This window comes from Podarcis bocagei (genome assembly GCF_964188305.1).
Source record: "Podarcis bocagei genome assembly, chromosome: 3".
In the NCBI taxonomy this organism is placed as follows: domain Eukaryota; kingdom Metazoa; phylum Chordata; class Lepidosauria; order Squamata; family Lacertidae; genus Podarcis; species Podarcis bocagei.
Window position 1 is genome coordinate 73,446,848 of NC_138127.1, and position 16,815 is coordinate 73,463,662.

The 16,815-nt window shown below is 43.8% G+C and overlaps 1 protein-coding gene across 7 annotated transcripts in view; it reads left to right on the top strand.

Annotated features, from left to right (window-relative positions):
• Window positions 1–16,815, top strand: part of DAAM2 (dishevelled associated activator of morphogenesis 2) — a 226,984-nt gene that overhangs the window by 18,461 nt on the left and 191,708 nt on the right. The window contains exon 1 of one of the 7 annotated variants that reach the window (XM_081186366.1): window positions 7,974–8,218. The exons of the other annotated variants lie outside the window; for them this stretch is intronic. The gene's annotated coding sequence lies outside the window, so the exon portion shown is untranslated. Of the gene's footprint in view, window positions 1–7,973; window positions 8,219–16,815 lie in introns of those variants that run through there. 7 annotated transcript variants of the gene reach the window in all.

Genomic DNA, 16,815 nt, shown 5'->3' on the forward strand with positions numbered 1-16,815 from the left:
GTATACTGGGCCAAGGCCGTTCAACTATCACAATTTTGGAGGGGGGTGCGCACGCAATTCAATAACATATCAGTAAATTTAGGTTGTGCAATTATAGTTGACCGGGGGACTAATAGTAACCTAAAGATCAGACCTTTTGATATAAGGAAATTGATGAGAACACGCACAGGAAAGTGTTGGATCACACTTCTTTCAACATAGTGCCATCTAACTTTCCAACAAAGAAATCATAAAAATACTCATGAAGTTTTAGCTTTTTCTCTGTTGATGCTGGTTATTTATTGCTGGTTGTAAGTTGTGAGTAATAAGTTTGATAAATAAAAAAATTAATCAGGATGTGTGCTCATTAAATAGCCAGCATCATCTAATCTCCCTGCAAATAAATCAGGATGAATACAGGTCATCTGGAACTGCCCTAAGTTTATTTCATATGAGTTTAGGAAGCATATATGGTAAAGGGTCTAGAAACCAAGCCTTATGAGGAGCGCTTGAAGGAGTTGGGTATGCTTAGCCTGGAAAAGAGGTGACTGAGAGGAGATATGATAGCCATCTTCATATATCCAAAGGGCTGTCATGTGGAAGATGGAGCAAGCTTGTTTTCTGCTGCTCCAGAGAGTAGAAGCCAAGCCGATGGATTCAAACAAATTCAGATGACAAGAGAGGAAATTCCAGCTCGATGTTAAGAATAACTTTCTGACAGTAAGAGCTTTTTCAGCAATGGAATGGACTCAGAAGGTGGTGGACTCTCCTTCAGTGGAGGTTTTCGCAGAGGTTGGATGGGCATCTGTCAGGGATTCTTTAGCTGTGATTCCCGATTTGCAGGGGCTGGACTAGATGACTCACTCAACCCTACAATTCTGAAATTTTGATTCTATGAAAGGCAGGACTATATATTATCTCAGCTGCCCATATATATATATACATATGAATTATAACTAACTAATAAACAAGTAATAGACATATTTCCTAAACATGTCTGCAGTTAACACTAACCATGCAGGGACTGTTTGTAGGGGAAACTGACAAGTATGTGTTTGGGGTATTAGTCCTTCCGGTGCTAGCTAATTGTTCCCTGAAAATGTTTCCCTGAACTGTTTTTCCTAACACCAGCTTCTTCTAAAGGAGAAAAATTGTTTTAAAAAAGTAAAAGAAAAACAGAATGAAGGAAGGCAAATAAGTGGGAGAAGCCCCCTCTACTAGCCTGCTTATTTCCCCTTTGAAATGTTCTCAGTACTTTCAGAGGGGAGCCACAGGAACTCACATTTCCCTACTAACAGGTAGTTCTGCTCTCTCTCTCTCTCTCTCCCCCCCCCCCCAGCATTCCATGTTTTAAAAGCAGGCAAACGTGTTTTCTTTAGACCTCTGTCAACTCCCTGGAAATCTTAACTGTAGAGGAATTCCTGTAAGTAAAGCCACATTGTGTGCCACACGCTAGCTAGGACCGTTTTCTCCACAATGGGAAGGCAGGTATTTTCCGGGAAAACCGGAGTGGGATACAAATGGTTTTGTAGCCAAAACAAAACAATGGGCTGTGAAGTACAAGGCATGAATCAGGGTTAGCAGCCCACAATCTGCTATATAAAGACTTTGGGCAACAAGATAATTTATAAGTGAAGGTAGCAATGTTGGCCTATAGGGGGTGGGAAATGTTTCTTTTCCCATTCATGCCTTGTTGCATTTTGGAACTTTCGTGGCACCTATCCAAAGCACATTTGAATGTCTGATACCTTCTCCCTCTCTTCATCTCAAAAATCAGTGTGTGTGTGGGGGGGGGGAGAGAGAGAGAGAGAGAGAGCGCGTGCCAGTGCGGTGCAGTGATTTTAGTATTGGATTAAGACCAGAGTGTTGGTATTGGATACCAGAGTTCAATATCACCACTTGGCCATGAAGCTCACTGGGTGACGCTGGGCCAGTCCCTGCTTCTTAGCCTAACCTACGTCACAAGGTTGTTGTGAGGATTAAAAGGGAGGGGGGGAGAGAAGCGTGCATGCAGCCTCAAGCTTCTTGCAGGGTCTTTGCCCCCACCCTCTTCTCTATGGCTTTGTTTGCCACCTAGCCTGATGAAGAGTTCTGCAGAACATGAAAGCTTGCACACTATGAGAAGACCCTTCTTGGATCAGGTCAATGGCCCACTTAGCTGAACATCCTGTTCTCACAGTGGTCACTCAGACGCTTATGAGAAACTTGTAAGAGGGACCTGAGTGTGGTTGCAATCTCCTCATTTGTGATTTCCAGCAATTGGCAATCACAGGAAACATGCCTTTGAGAGCTGAGGTGTAGAACACCTAGTAATGGTATTATTTGGAGGAAAAAATAAATCTCCCTTCCTCCTGGCTCCCACATTTAGAGTTTCACCCTCTTCCACACCTCCTCTTCCATTGGGCCTGTATAAATGCTTTTTATAGTGGGAAAAAATAATTTTAAAAAGAATCATGTTACGAACGTGTAATTTATTTGCCTACATTACCGGATGCCCCAAAGCATATGTATGGCCCCAAAGGACAACGGTTCATCCATCTTCATCAACTTTTACTTTTGAGATGGCTCCTTTCAGTCTTCCGCTTACTTTGGTTTCCACTGTCAACTTCAGAAATGTGGAGAGTTGAGAGAAGAAACGCGCTAAATGAAAACAGATCTACTGGAAATGAGCACAAACTGATTGGGAAAGAGGAAGCAGGACTGAGCCAGGATTGGAAGTGGAATTGCTTGCTGAATCCAGATTCCAGCAACGTTGTGCAGTGATATTTTTTTCTTCTTCTGCAATGTTCTGTGGGGTTGGAGGATTCTACAATATGGAACATCCTTTAAAACAAAATGGGGGGGGGGAGGAGGCGGATGTCTGGTGTTTCTAAGTGGAGAACAAAGAAAGCAAAGAAACTGATCAGGTGTGATCAAGAGGTGGGAGCAAGCTAAGCACTTTAGAAAAGGGACACGATGTGCCTCCACATAGGATTTACACCCCCCCCCCATTTGTAGTGGTAGGGTTGGGTTTGAATGTGATTCAGATTCCTGCTCAGCCATGAAGCTCACTGGGTGGCCCTGGCAAATTGCAACCCTGCAGCACTATTATGAGGATAAGATGTGAGTTACTGTAAGCTTCTTTGAGCACTTGCTGGTAACACTGGCTATCAGCTAAATCAGCTGAAGGATCCCAGAAATCTGAGAACAAAGATTGACTCCAGATTCTCTAAGTGCCTAATGTCCCATACAGTCAGTTCAAGTCCACCATCTTTGAAACAGTTTGCTCGTTGGGTTGAAATTTGCAATTGCAACTCATAACTGGGCATTGTAATGGAGCTTTCCCTCAGGAAAAAAACACATTTTATTTTGAAACGGATTGCTCTAATTAATTATGCCTACTTTGGTGCTATCCGGTCTGATTTTTTAAATAGAGATTTTAAAAGACATAATAGTATATTTTCAGCTCTTGATGAAGCATTTCTCAGTCATCCTGCCAGCACCTCCCGGACAATAGGGGATTATTGTCCCCATTTTGCAGATGAGGAAACTGAGACGAACAATAGTGACTCAACAGATACACCAGGTGAACCAGCGGTTGATGTGGGACGTGATCCCAGGTCCCACAGTGAACATGCTGTGTACCAGCTGACAGTGTTTGCCAGGCGTAGCTCTCAAGTCAAATTTCTTTGACATCAGAAGTCACCCCATCACTTCAGAGCAGGGATGCAGCCGCAGTGTGTCAGATGTAAGAGACACTTATGCCTTGTAATAACAATGTGTTGGCTATTGCTCACAGTTCAGTTCCCCCATCCACACAACATGGTGCTTAAGCCCTTTGTCAGAGGGAGCAGGCAGCCTGCCACAGAAACTCCATCTACAATAGTTACCTTTGTCCTCAGTTTAACAATACTCAGATTCCTTTGTTTTGACAACTGATCTAACAAACGATTTAGACCAAAGGCTGATACAGAAGCTTTTGCAGAACACTTGGTGCAGAAAACAATTCCCTTTTATGGCATAATCTCGCTTTTGGAAATGTCCTGCTCCTGGGTTTTTGCACCCCTATTCTTCAAGCCCAGATACATTTATATCCATCAGGTTCTTTGTGTGACCATTGCACTTCAAGGCACGCATGAGGGGATCGTTTCACTTCAAAGCATAAGTGAATATTTCTCTTTCTGAATCATGAAACCTGGCTTCCAAAGGAATCTTTGTAATGTTTTAAAAACTTGGTATTCTTTTGGACTGCAAAGGAACAGAACTATCACTAAATTATCTAAGAGACTATCATAGACTGCACATTTTCTTATCTTCAAGCTACACGTACAGTACAATGTAGGAAGTACATTGTGGGTTGTTATTTTTAAATAAAAGATCATTCCTTAATTCTCTTAATTCGCCCAGTGCTTTAGATATACGTAAGTGCTTATTTCCACATACTGTCCTGAAACACAGTTAAGTATTTCCAAATCTGGACTTTGATAACTGTGGCTTTTTTCTCTGTAGCTAAGGTCACAGCCGCACCACACATTTAAGACATCCCTCAAAGAATCCTGGGAGCTGTAGTTTAGCCCTCAGAGAACTATACTTCCCAGAACCGTTAACAAACTTCCTCGATTCTTTGTTGGGGAAGCCATGTGCTTTAAATGTATGGCATGGATGTGATCTAAGTTTCTACATGTACCCAATATTGTCCTGATCAACGTTCAAGGGACTGAGTGTCAAAGTCCTACTCTTCCCTTTCCAAATGGCAGCTGCCAAGCTCTATTGCCACAGAAGCCTTTCTCTCCATCTCTCTTCTGCCTCTAACACTGACAAATGTTGTGCCAAATGTTTTATTTATTTATTTTTGTAAACTGCTTAGAGGGTCTATTTACAAGCAAGGGGCATATCCACTTTATATAAATAAAATCATTGTAGACACGTCCTGGGAGCACCAGAATCAACGCCAAGTTACCATGGATGTTCAGAAGACTAGTAGAGTAGAGAAAACAGTGTTATATTGTGATTGGCCAGCATTGCCACTTATTTGGCCAATATGTACCTTTTCTGTGGTTAGTTGGGCATCTATTCTAGACCAGTGCCAGTCTGCCATCTGTTTCCTTTTGGTCTAGGGAGGCAATTTCTGCTGTTGGATGGGAAACTCTCTTTTTTGTGCAAGAGTCAACAGAATATTGCCTGGTGGGTAGCAAGATGATATTTTCTCCTGTTTCTTCTGGGTGAGAGAGACTCTGAGAATGGCATCTTCCCCACAGCAGGAAGAGCAGGATTCTCACCCTTGCAGCTATTTGCCTGTTGGTGTTGCAGAAAGTGAGAAGGAAATTCTTTGGTCTCCTCTAGACTGTCAGTATTTTGCAAGAAGGATTCAATTACTTGCCGGAAATTAAATCGCTCTGTAGAAACAAATCCACTTAAAAACAAAGCAAGGTTGTTGGTTGTTTTTCATTTTGTTTTTTTGCAACTAGGAAAGTGATGGGGAAATGCACTAAAAAGTGGAGAATAGATGATTGATTGATGGGGAGATGTGTAAACTCTGTGCAAGCAAATTGGGATGACTGCTCGTTGTCATATTACCTCCCTGCAAGCAAAACTGGATGCACGCTATACCTTAAAAGCACATTCACAACTCTTTCTTTTTCTCAAGGAATTGTGGGCACTGTAGTTTGCTCCTCACAGAGTTACAATTCCTAGCAACCCTCAGCAAACTATAGTGCCCAGAATTCTTTGAGGGAAACAATGTGCTTCAAATGTGCTTTAAAGGTACAGGGTGTACACAGCCATATTCGAACCCTTGTGTAAGCATTGTGCAAGGAAATCAGGATGAATGCTCAGCAAACAGGAGGCTTTCAATCTTTAACTGGGCTCAGCTGGAGGCATGCATCCATGTGCTATTGAGTGCTTGTGGAGAATGAGCATTGAGACCTTTCCCCTCCTGCAATGGCACAGTTGTGTCTCACAGTTGTGAGCTAAAGAACAGGGAAGTATGGAATCTTCCAGTGGCCCTCTTTGGGCTTCTGGTTGTGCGAGAACCTTCTGGGATGAATTGTTTCCATAGGATGGGAGAAGAAGAATCACAGCACCATAGAGTTGGAAGGGCTTCCATTTAGTCCAACCCCCTGCAATGCAGGAATCACAGCTATAGAATCCCTGACCATCCAACCTCTGTTTTGAAAACCTCCAGTGAAGGAGAGTCCACCACCTTCTGTTCCACTGTCAAACAGCTCTGTCAGAAAGTTCTTCCTAATGTTTAGGCCGAATCTCCTTTCTTGCAATTTGATTAAAATTATTATTCATCAGTCACTTTTTTCCAAAAATGAAACTCAAAGCAACTTACAAAAATGAACATCAGAAACAAATATAAAAAGAGGCTAGAACATCCTAAAATGCACAAATAATAGAAAAACAGATCTACACCACTAAAGTTAAGATCCAAAGACGTGGGTGAATAAGAATGTTTTTGCCTAAAAATGCTGCTGATGGTGCCAGGTGAGTCTCCCTGGAGAGAGCTTATCACAAAGTTGAGGAAGCTGTCTTACACTAATTCAGACTTCTGGTCGATCTGTGCTGGGGGTGGCTAATCTGTGACTCTCCAGATGAGGGACTCCAGCTCCTACTAGCCTCAGTCAGGAGGGCCAATAGCCAGGAATGATGGATGTTGTTGTTGAGCAACATCCAGACAATTTCCCCATCCCTGATCTACAGAGTGGCTTTCCAGAGTTTCTGGCAGGAAGCTTTCCCAGCACTACCTGGAAATACTGGGGATTGAGCCTGGGAATCTTTTGCAGGGAAAGCATGCCTGTACCACTGAGCTCTGGCCCTGCCCACTCCACCATTGTCACATATTTTGGAAGCAAATTCCATACCTGAGCTGTGCTCTGTGTGAAAAAAGCATTTCTGTCTGTCTTGCCCTTAATCTCCATTTAGCATAATGACTGTGAGATCTAGTATTGTGGGAGGGGGAGAAACTGCAAACTTGAGGATCACTTGATTGACAAGGGGGCTATAAATCTGAAAGCTAGTAAGCCAACAAAAGAATAAATATAATATGAAGTAGGGTTAGAGTGGGGCATAGTCTTCTGATTCTTTCCTGTGCTTCTTGCTAATGAATTAGCAGCTGCACCAAGACAATCCTCAAAGCCCCATGGCTACCTCTACCAACATGACTCTAACTCAGGGCATACAGAATATTGTCAGTGGTCCATTGAGAGATCACAAATGTGCGATTTGCAATAGTTTTTATTTTTTTACAAGAAGCATTTTTTTAAAAAAAACGAATGCTAAAGTCACTTGCAGATGACCTGCTTATTGCACATTAATCTTGTTTGTTTGCACAAAGTTTATGGCAGTTGAGAGAGAGAGAGAGAGAGAGAGAGAGAGAATGAACCTCTGGCTTGTGGGTCTCACTAGGCCTCATCATTTTGGCCCACAAGTTGCTTTCAGTCAAATCATGTCCACCTGCCCACATGTGATGTCATCTATGATGTCAGCTGTGGGGCAGTTAAAGGTGCCTGCTATGTCCCTTCCCCAGTGCTGCCTAAACCTATCAGTTGACCTATTGGTCTTTGGACACTTTACACAACATTCTGACTGGCTGCACAAAGTTTGTGGGGAGTTCATTCAACACTATCAAACAATCAGTTGGATTTGTTTTCTTGGGTCAGAGCCATTGATCTCCCACACTACCCAGTGCTTTTCCGCATCACTTTCCTTACTGCAAAAATCTCTCTCCCCCCCCCCCCCAACCACACACTCCCGACGTAGCTTTGTGGCACAAAAGTGCCAAGTCCGTTTTGAGTGCCCCACCTGCGCTAACCTCTGCATCCCACCAGCAGAATAGCAGCAGATCGGGAGGGCGTCCCTCAGATTAAGCACGCGCCGCCGCGTGAAGACAGGGCTCCCTTCCCGCGACAGCGCCCGGGCGCTTCTTCCCCTGCGCGCCCCGTCGGGGCTGTGGCCCCTTTAAGAGCGCGTAGCGCAGGAGCGCCTAGCTGAGCTTGCGGCGCTCGTAAAGCGGCCGCTGGCTGGACGAGGAAGCGGCGCCTGCTCTTTAGGCGAAGGCGAAGACGCCGCTGCAGCGCCAGCAGCAGCAGCAGCAGCAGCCCGCAGGCTCCGCCGCCCCTTTCCCTTGCCTGGTGCACTTGGGCGTCCAGGGGGCTTGGCTAGCGGACACGGGATGGCCGCGCCGGAGCCCTGAGCTCAGCCGTTTGCGGTGAAAGCCAAGTCTGGAGATGAAAAAAAGCGCTGCTTGAGCTTCTGGGTAAGTCCAACCCAAGTGATCGTAGCTTTTTAGGGCGCTCTTTATTTTTAAAAAAAACATTCTCCGCAGGCTACATTTATGGTGTCTCCTGAGCAGAGCAGCTGCAAAAGCACAAGGGAGAGAGCCGAGATGGGAAAGGAGAGCCTCTCGAGCGTTTGCAGCCCTTTTCTAAAATCAAAATCCCCTTTCCCACGTTAGCTCTTGGGGCGAAGAAGGCAAGCCTGCCAGCCTACTGGCAAAAAGCGGTGGGTTAGAGGACAGGCAGAAGTCGGTGAGAAGAAGCCTTTTTGTTTCTATTTTTGCACGGAATAGGGAGATTATTAACAGTGCAATGCTGTGCATGTCTATTCTGAACTCACTGGGTACATGCAACCTAAATATGACTTTCTTCCACGGGGTTTTCTTAAGGAGACTTGTCATTTATATTTTGCATGTCGAGCATTTTTTTCTTTCTGGAGGCGGCCGGAAATTGTATCGGGAAGAGGTCAATTTCTAAAATGAAAGCGAAGGGGGGTTGTTTTGAAGTGCCTGCAGATTTCTGAGTCGCAATCGTCGCCTGTAATTGAAATGGGCAGAAGTGAAGGCGCTGGGCAGCGTCCCTGGGTACAGTTCCCGCGTGGGTCGGGTAGAGGGCGCTGCTGCGACGCCTGGCGATAATCCGCCGTAAAACAGCCGGGGAAGTTGGTAAAACTCAGTTAAGTGAATAATTCAGTGGTGATAAGCTGGTAGAAAGGGAGTGGTGATTCATCAGGGCAACGAGCACCGCAGTGCAGCATCGGGGAAGCAAACCCATTCATGATTTTGAGTAGACGAGTAGAGTTAGTCACGTGACGTGTTTTAAGAATGAAGCTTTGGCCAATCGGAATTAAGAACATAGTATTAGGAATTCTTGACACACCTTCCTGAAGGTTCATCCCTCTGGTGCCCATAGGTACTACGGAGGGATATGCAGAGCAGCTTAAAACTTTGTGTACTGTTTTGTTGTTGGCAGTGCAGTGATGCATCTGGCTGGATCCTGGTTAAGGAACAGACTTGCGGATCTTCCTAAATACACATACATTGAAAGTAGCTGTGCTAATTTATTAACACAAAGTTAATAGTCATATATTTATTAGGACCAGCTAAATGTCTTAAAGTTATGAGTAATCTGCCAGGTCCCCCAAACTCTTCTGTCTGAATGTTATGCAAAGAAAACAAAATGGGGAGGAGGGGAGAGAACCCCCCCCCCCAAAAATGGTGCTTTTTTACCTGTTTTTGGGGTGGGTGTGTTAGCATCCAACCTTAAGAAGAGCTCAGAGGCAATTAAAAACACTTGCTTGTTACTTTGTGACATTTTACTTCTAGTAAAGGGATTGTCCTCCTGTTACTTTTGGACATTGGGATGGTTCAGTAAATGTTTCCTCAAAGGGTGTTGAGCTATGTATCCTGAACAGGAAGAGAAGCATGACAGAATGTGGTGTTGTCAGACATATGGTCCATTTAGCCTGGCTTTGTCAAACTGGATAGCAGTGGCTCTTGAGCTGATTTCTAATGCAGATGTGTGAGATTTCTTAACACACGGACCTGTGTTCCTGCCCCGTAACTGTGTACCAACTATGGTCAAGTGCAGATGGCAGTGAACTTGAAGGGAAAGAAACCTCACATTCATTTTCTTTGCTTTTTTGCTCATGTTGTAATGTTCACTGCCCTTGCTTTTCCTCACTTTTGCATTATGTATAGTCATGCTCATTATTTTGACCCTAGCTCCTAAAGATGTACTTACTTGTGCATCCCATTGAAGACTCAGACAAAATGAACCTTTGAGATCTGTTCCTGTGGTGTTGATACTGTTGTTTTGCTGGCGGGACAGAAGGACAGCCTGAGTGACAGATTTTTTTAAAAAAATACAAGGTCACCCAGCAGTTCATTGTATCTTTAGGATATATCTGAGACTGGTTGAGCTAGGCCATTATAAATGTATTATTCCCCCCTCCCCTTTTTTGGGCTAAACCCAGTAAATTTAAAGTTACAAAGCTGGGACACAATTTACTGATTTACTGTTGACAACATGAGCTGGTTGCGTCTAATTCTTGGAAAAGCTGATGAAAACATGTTATGAAATCTGCTCATTCACATCCTTGACATTTACAATTCATTGAGATTCCCCACCCCCACCCTCAGCTCGCGCTTATGGGTACTGACTGGTTTATTTATGTACGTAAGAGTTGTGCGTGGGAAATTTAAGAAGATGCATGTGTTTTCAGACATACCCAGTCTTCTTAGAGGTATATCAGGGTCATGTTTTTTCTTCATCTTTATTTCAAACTTGTGTCTTAAATACAGAGGAGGGAAAGTATTGTTGAAAATTGAGAGAGCAGTTTTGGAATCCTAAGAAGTTGATTAGGCTTGTAGGGGAGAGAAGATGTACTCTCGCTTCTGTCAGGTTTTTCAATTGATCCATAGTGAATAACACTTTCCTCAAGCTGGGATTCTTCTTGTATAGATTGGTTGTATTCACTCTGGTATGGAAGCATCATTTTTGGGGGTCAAATTTTGTCATGTGGACCTGTAAAGGGGGAAAAAGTGCAGATAGTTTTAGGTTCTAGGAGGGTATAACTACTGTGGCCAAGGAAGTGACAATACTATCCCTTCCTTTCTGATGGTCACCAAGTGTTCCTTCCAGGAATGAAGACGGCTTGGGCAGCTTTCAGTTGCATGGGAAATGTAGTTTGTATCACAGGGCATAACATTACTTCACCAAATATCTTATTGACTGGGGTGTGAAGCAAGACCTTTTCTGTAGTGGCCCCCTGGTGATGGAATTCCTTTTCTCAAGGGGCCCAATTGACCCCTTTGCTATTTGGACAGGCTGTTAAGACATTCACCCCCCCCCAAAGAAAATGTTTCTGTCCTATTTTGCAAAGTATTGTTTTTGCTCTCACTTTCTTTTCTGTTCGAGCGTACATTACCAATTGTTTCAGTTTATGCAGTGAGCCACAGAAAAAGATTGGATAAAAATATTTGAAATCAATAAAATAGGGGATGAATATTCCCCAGATACCTGCTCCCCCACCCTCTTCTGCTGCATGGCAGGGTGGGTGTGAGCAATGAGCACCTATCAAATCCTGACTAGGGAGAAGGCTTGTATCTCCCTTAACAGCAATTCCGTTTTGGAGATCTATGGCTTTTATTGAGTACACCAGACTTTTTCAACCTGATGCCCTTCTGATATTTGGAACTGCAGTTCCCAACAGAAACTGTTGGGACTAGGTTGGGTCTGCTGGGAGCTGTAGAGCAGAACATTTGGTAAGCCTTAGGTTGCCAAAGGCTAGGCTACACCAACCTCCTTTCAGGGACAACTGAAGGTGGCGTCAAAAGGGGGGGGGGGTACTTGTTTAGCATATTCACTAATATTAAAAATAAATAAATGAATGAATGAGCAAGTGCTGGAAAACCTTGCTTGAACTGTTTAGTACAAACATGACACTGCTTTCTGTCTTGGATTGATTTAAAAAATACATAATTTCTTGGCTTCTGACATTCCCCCCCCCCCTGGGTGGTGCACTGCATTTCTGTGGACACATGACCGAAGCCTTTGAGTGAATTTGCCTCCTGCTGACCGTGGTCTTAGCAACCCGACTGCCCCTCCGCTGCAGGGTATCCACAACAACTTGTTTCTTGACAGGATGCCCTGCTAAAATGACCTACTTTTTGCACCCTGCCACCTGTTTTCTGCACTCGCATGCTGCTCATTCTGGTATGTGTGCATAATTGCAATCCGGTCCTTTTAAATGCTGTTTTATGCTTAGCAAGTGCAGTGACTGAAATCTTCTGTTCATGGAATGGCTGCGTTCCGGGCAGAGCAATAGAGAGGGAAGGGCAATAGCTCAGTGGCAGAGCGTCAGTGTTGCATGCAGGAGGTCCCAGGTTCAATCCTCAGCTTCTCCAGGTAGGGGTGGGAGAAAACCTGACCTGGAAATCATGGAGAGCTGCTGCCAGTCAGTGTAGACAATACTGTGCCAAATGGATCAATGGTCTGACTCTGTATAAGGCAGTTTCCTCTGTTCCTATTTCAGCTCTTTTGTATTAGATTAGAGTATCCTGTATCTCCCCGCCCTTCTTTTTTGCAATTTGCCTGTTGATACTACAATAACAGATACTTTAGTGCTTATTACTATAGTAACAAATGCTATCCAGCTTGTAGTCTGTAAAGGCAGAGCAATAGAAAGTTCCTGCTGGATACTCCTGGTAAGTACTCCTGAAGTACCATTTTAACAGACAATTTTATATGCCACCCTACAGTACCATGACTCCCAGGGCAGCATATAATTTTAAAAACGGAGACGTTAAAATCATAAAAACAAGACACCAGAAGAGTCACGGAAGCAAAACCACTAAAACCCAGCATGTCTAAAACCAGCTATAAAGCACATTTGAATGTCTGGTCACATTTCTTTGCCTGGTGCTGTGAAAGGACATATTTGAGGTGCTGGGACTGGAAAGGCCCTCATTTCTCATGGTCACCACTTGCCTCATTTTGGAGGGTGGAGGGACGTGGCGGAGGCTTTGAATTTACTGAGTTTATTTAAATCACTTTTACCCTGCTCCTTCAGTCAAAAGGTTTCCCAGAGTGACTTAAATAAGATCAATACACGGCATGTGTGTATTTGTGTGTGTGTGTGTTGGAATTCCTGTCTTCAGGTTTATAATCTATATGGTCCAATGCAAAAGGCGGGGGAAGGAATGAGGTGAGAAGAGGAAAACAAGCCAACTTGGGTATTAGGTCTTAGAGTCACATAGTACGTCTATCAGGGATGGGAAACGTTTTTCAGCCAGAGGACACCTTCCAAAGGCTACATACAAGTAGTGGGCAGTGACAGAGGTGCCAGGAGGGTGGAAGATGTGACTTTTTACCTTCGTTCTGTAGGCTACAGCCTCTTGTGGAAGAATTCTGTCTGTTTTGTGTTGCTGGCATTTGACACTGGCATTCTCGAAAATGCTCCCTTCATGCTTGTACATCTCATGTGACCACAGCTGAACTCCTTTAATAATACAGTACTTCATTTTCATAGGATGGTTTAGACAATGCTCTGAACTTGGGCACTACTGGGAAGACCACTCTCTTCCTTGAAGTGTGTGTCTGCTGTTCAGTTAAAGCCAAAATGGCACATTTAGCAGTATAATAATGTGCTCTGGAACTTTAGAGTGTATGTGAGGGATTACATCTTTAAACTAGCGCTGGGGCTTTTTTCACCCAAGGGCCAGCTTCCATCATGAACAACCTTCTGGGGCTCTGAGTGAGTGGTGTTTGTATCCATGGGCAAAAGAGGGTGAAGCAATGGATGTGACTTTGTATAGTAGGCTACAAAGGCAGACAACCACTCCTACACTTGCCCTTGCATTCAGTCACAGTTCAAAAAGAAATTCCAGCCAGGCAACAGCACTCAAAAAGGATAAGGAGGAGGGATAGTGAGGGGTATGGCCAAGTGAGAGGGGTGTGGCCTGAGGGAGTCCCAAGGACCAGAGAAAGAAGCTTTGAGAGCCACATTTGACTTCTGGGCCTGGGTCCTGCTGTAAATACTCCCCAGAAGCCAAAATCCCTTGCTCATGGAAAGCGGACAAGTCAGTGAGAAGTGTTCTGCAGAGATCATACCAGGACGGAGAAGATCAGCATCCATATTCTAGCATGCCACTTTGCTGTTTGGAAGAAGAAGAAGAGTTCGGATTTGATATCCCACTTTATCACTACCCGAAGGAGTCTCAAAGCGGCTAACATTCTCCTTCCCCCCCCCCACAACAAACACTCTGTGAGGTGAGTGGGGCTGAGAGACTTCAAAGAAGTGTGACTGGCCCAAGGTCACCCAGCAGCTGCATGTGGAGGAGCGGGGAAGCGAACCTGGTTCACCAGATTACGAGTCTACTGCTCTTAACCACTACACCACACTGGCTCTAGTGTCTAGACACTAGCCCAGGACCTAGAAGTATGTTTTGTTCCCCAGCTGGTTTCACCAGCCCTCAATCAGTTGCTGGTGAGTTCTCTTAATTTCTTAAATATCTGTTTCTTCTTCAGGTTTCCCCCTTCCTTCTTGGAACCGACTGTGTTAAGATCCTTGAGCCAGATGGTTGTTTCTAAAATAGCTTGGCATAGTCTTGAAACAGGTTTTATTTGCTGTGTCTGTTTTTATAGGATTGGCTCAACAGCCTTAATCTTTTGCTCAAAGAATATTTTAAGAATGCAAATGGGAGTTTGCGTTGCCAGGGTTTTTAACTGTTTCCTTTTTTTTTTAAAAAAAACCCCACACTCCAAACACAACAAAGTGTTACAAATGACCATAATTTATTTATTTATTTCTGCTGACGAAAAGATTGAAATGATGGTCTACTTCTTTTTCAAACCACATTTAGCTAACAAACCATCTTAGTGATAAATGTGAAGGTTGGTGTTGTGTCTCCTACAGTTCTACAATCCAGCATCCACCTCCGTTCTCACAGTATATGTCTCAATATCTTCCCAAGTCCCCAAATGAATGAGACTTGCAGCGTGCGAGACATTTTTTAAAGCCATATATTTGTATGGTGGTAGTGCAGCTGCTGTGAACTGGTAATGGGTCCCAAGCCACTCATTGAAGGCCAGTGATCTGACTGACCCTGAAGATGGCGTTCATATCCTGAGCATGGCCCAATTAAAAACAATAACAACAAACTTGTTCTTGACAAGTGCAGGCCATGTCTGTTCCAGAGGAAGTGTGAGATTCCCCCACCTCTGTCGTCTTACTCAACCCTACTCATCCTTCTAGGATTCTTGTACTCCATCGAGAGCAGCTCCATTCATGAACTTCAAAAAGATCCGAACTTCTTTGGCCGCTCATTAGGAGGAGCGGTTTTGACATTTTTTTAGCTCAGACATACCTTCCTGTCTTGATGGCCTGCATATTATTATTTAAGGTGGCTCTAGCAGAACTGCTGACTTGTAAAGAGAAGCTTATAGGAAATGAAATGGATGCCAGAGCCATTCTTCTTGAACACATCGTTTCCCCACTTCCTGGCCTTTCCCTCCGGGGTCTCGTATTTGGTCTTTGGCAGGTTTGAGATGTGTAGGTGGTTGAAAGGTTGTCCAATCGCAGGATGATCTTGCCTGCTATAATTGCTGGTGCCTAATGCAATATCCATGCAGAGGAAGGTGGGCTAAGGACAGGCTGGAAGAAACCACCTCTGGCTTTTATGGTTTTGTCTCATTGGTGTCGTTTGCATGGCTCAAACGTGGCATTTTGTGGCTTCACAAATATACAATGTGGGTGCCATGTAGCAAAATTTGGCGGGGCGTGTTGAAGACGTCTGCAGCTTTGCGGCCAGTAATGTTACCTAGATTTGGCTACTATGCAGTGCGATTGTATGGCTGTGTTTATTTTGAAATCTGCTGAAATAACTGTAACTTCAGCTCTTGGAGCAGAATTTTTCCAGCAGTTGATGAAGCTGGAGGGCTCCCCAAATGGAAATGCTCTTGTGTTATCATTTTCAGTTAATTAAGAAAATAAACGGCTGAATCCTGATAGAGGTAGTTTTACAAATTCTGTGTATATTGCTTCAACTCTGTGCTGGCTGCCCTTTCCTTTGAGAGAATCAGTTGCCAGAGTCCTGAAGCAGAACTGAGGGAGAGAGAGAGAGAGAGTGCGCGTGAAAGAAAGAGAAATACTGTAACTCATTTCTCTTCTAGGTTTATCAAGCGTGTGTTTGACTAAAGCTTTAAAAAGTGCCCAGAGAGCATGAACTGGAAACTCTTAGCCTCTGAGTGAGTTTTTGATGGAAACATTTTAAAGGATCAATTTTATCTGCTGGTACGGAAGCAAAACATTTTTGTAGCAACCCGATAATGCCAGTAAAATGACTTTGGATTGGATTGGCTGTGCCAAATTTTCGTTACAAGTAGAAAATGATACAGTTCCCTCTGTAAAGGAAAGGCAAATAAGAAATGGGATCAGGGCATTTTTCTTGGTACTCAAACGTATGTATCTTTTGTGCTCAGTTTATCTGAAGCTGCCACCACCTTAAAAGGTTTTAGATGCATAACTGCTAATGAATTAAAATCCTAACTTGTTCCTGTTAGTATGTATTGGAAAGGTGGGAAAAATCTCTTGCTTCTGATTTGAAGTAGTGCTGTTCCTTATCTACATTGAACACACTCTGTCTCCAATTAAATGAACATACTTTTTAGTATGATGTTCTTTTAGGGAAGCTTCCCAGCTTCCCAAGTGTGCTTAAGATGTGTGCCAGCACTGGATTTTTGGTCCTAATATATCCTATCACGTGGATGCCAGCCAATACATAATTCCAAGCCAGCAACTATCTCCATGATTGTGTTTGTATTTCCTCCAGTGGCCGCAAATCCAGAGGTGTCTGCCAGGTTGCTGCGACCTATAACATGGTTTATACTGATCTTTATCCGTAAGGTACCCTGCCCTCCTGCCCTGGCCATTTGGAGCATTTACCATTGCAAAAGCCAGACCAAAAATGGTGATAGAACCTCCTTTTCCTCTTAAATCTCTACATTTCTGCACCTGTTTCATTTATAAACGGAGTTGTGAGACTCAGCAAATGGTCTTATCACTCCCATAATACTG